This window comes from Penaeus vannamei, chromosome 17 (assembly GCF_042767895.1).
Source record: "Penaeus vannamei isolate JL-2024 chromosome 17, ASM4276789v1, whole genome shotgun sequence".
NCBI classification, from domain to species: domain Eukaryota; kingdom Metazoa; phylum Arthropoda; class Malacostraca; order Decapoda; family Penaeidae; genus Penaeus; species Penaeus vannamei.
In genome coordinates this window covers 1,431,731-1,434,230 of record NC_091565.1, presented here as the reverse complement: position 1 = coordinate 1,434,230, position 2,500 = coordinate 1,431,731, and the positions used below count along the sequence as shown (strand labels likewise).

At 42.8% G+C, this 2,500-nt stretch overlaps 1 protein-coding gene across 1 annotated transcript in view; it reads left to right on the top strand.

Moving 5' to 3' along the window:
- LOC113804238 (mpv17-like protein) overlaps positions 1–2,500 on the top strand; it is a 20,851-nt gene that overhangs the window by 160 nt on the left and 18,191 nt on the right. The window lies entirely within an intron of this gene.

Sequence of the window (2,500 nt, the reverse complement as noted above, 5' to 3'; positions counted from 1 at the left end):
ACGTGTTTGTTGATAATGATAGATAAAAAAAGACGGTTTATTGGAAACGAAAGGATTAAAAGAAAAGATGGGATGGGAAAAGATATATATGCTATGCTTATTCAATCATGCAAATAGACATTTTACAGAGAATTATGTCCGTGTTTGTATGTGTATGATCTGTACGTGTGTATATTGTAAAACTTGTCGTTACATATGTCTTTCATTTGGTATTGAAAAGAGCTTTGTCGATTTGCTTACATTGTCCCTAAGACAAGACCGGCCCGTCGACATATAAGAAAAAATAATCGAAATACCTGTTTTTTTCTTTTCTTTTCTTTTTAATGTTATTGATTTAACTGCATTAAGATCGAAAGGGAGACGAGTTTGAAAACATACACACGGGGACATTGCAAGGAGTTTTTTGTGATTATGATACTCAGTAAATTATTACATGGTCAACAATGAGGTCTTCAAAAGCCAGGTGTTTTGTCTTTGGATGGGCTGTGTTGATTTTTGGATCCATTTAAGACAGAAATATCTCCGTGATGTTTCTCTGGCCATAAGCATTCGTTTCTCACTCGGTATAAGCTAGAAGTATATGGTGTTTATGTGTGTAGGTGGATGAGGTGGGAGAGGGGGAGAGGGAGAGAAGGAGAGGGAGAGGGAGAGGGAGAGGGAGAGGGAGAGGGAGAGGGAGAGGGAGAGGGAGAGGAAGAGGGAGAGGGAGAGAGAGAGATGGAGAAGGAGAGAGAGAGAGAGAGAGAGAGAGAGAGAGAGAGAGAGAGAGAGAGAGAGAGAGAGAGAGAGAGAGAGAGAGAGAGAGAGAGAGAGAGAGAGAGAGAGAGAGAAAGAGAAAGAGAGAGAAAGAGAGAGAGAGAGAGAGATAGACAGACAGACAGAGAAAAAGAGATAGAGAAAGACAAAACAAAAGAAAGAATCTCTCAAAGAAAGATAATTATATGCCCTACACCAAAGAATCCTTAGAATTAGAAAAAAAAAATAAAATAAAATAAAACCGAGACAAGTTCACTCATTCCCAGCGTGATAAGTTTGTCATGGCACAATTTTTTTTTTATTTTTTTTTATTACTCCTTGGCAAGTGACCAGGATGTTACATGTGACTTGCGTCGTCTGCCAGAATCTCCGTAACTCCTTTCGCAATGACAAAAGACTTTGGTCACGTGTTAGGTAATTTGTTATTGTCTCTTTGGTCGGTGGAAATAACTTCAGAGTCGGATGAGCGAAATATATATTTTTATATATTTCTGCTCTCAATTATTTCATTTACGTTTACCATCGTATGTCTTGATTGGCGTTAGATTACTTATTTAACATATATGAAAATAATGAAGTAGTCGATGGATAAGAAAGGGGAAAAAAGAAAGAAAAATATATATAGAATTTTCCCTCCCATTCCCATTTTCTATGGACTCTAAACCGGAGCGGCGAAAGGGGGGACACTTAAATTATGGCCTTGCCTTTTAGATCGGCCGCTGCTTTTCGGTTCCCAGGAAATAGGGACTTTAAACACCTCCTGAATATGTCAGCGCTAAATATTGCAACAGGGACACTTGCCAAGAATGTAGCCGAGTCCTAATCTTTTTAAACGTTTTATTTTTAGAAAAGAAGAAGAAGGAGAAGAAGAAGAAGAAGAAGAAGAAAAGGGACAAATCAACTTTAAGAGAACACAAAGAATCTGGCGGTTTTTTCAGATATTGCGTGAGAGTTAGTTTATTCAGCCGACTACTAATGGTGATGTGTTGCAGGTTGCAACGGTGCGGGCTCCTGACTACCTGGGGAATGTTGGGTACGAACTCACACAACATTCGCCGCTTCGTCTCTCCCTCCCTCCCCTATTCCCTTCCTCTCTTCCTGTCCCCTCTCCCCTTTCCTCTCTTCCTGTCCCCTCTCCCCTTTCCTCTCTTCCTGTCCCCTCTCCCCTTTCCTCTCTTCCTGTCCCCTCTCCCCCTTCACCTCCTCCTCTCTCTCTTCCCTCCTTCTTATCCTCCTCTCTCTCTTCCCTCCTTCTTATCCTTCCTCCTTCTCTACCTCTGTCCCCCATCTTCTGTTTCTCCTTCGCCCCGAGCTATCCCCTCTTCATCCGTCTCCTCCTTCACCTCCTTTACTCTCTTTCTACCCTTCTTTCTATCCTTATCTTCCCTTTCCCACCTCCGCCCGCTTCTCCTTTCTTTTCCTCCCTTTTTATCCGCCTCCCCCCTTCTCCACCTCCACCATCTAGTCTTCTCTCTCTTTTCCTCCCGTTTTATCCCTCTTCTCCCTTCTCCACCTCCGCTCGCTACTCTTCTGTCTCTTTTCCTCCCTTTTTATCCGCCTTCCCCCTTCTCCACCTCCACTCGCTACTCTTCTGTCTCTTTTCCCTCCCCTTTTTATCCACCTTCTCCTTTCTCCACCTACGTCACCTACATCTCTCTCTCTTTTCCTCCCTTTTATCCCCCTTCTCCCTTCTCCACCTCCGCTCGCTACTCTTCTGTCTCTTTCCCTCCCTTTTTTATCCCCT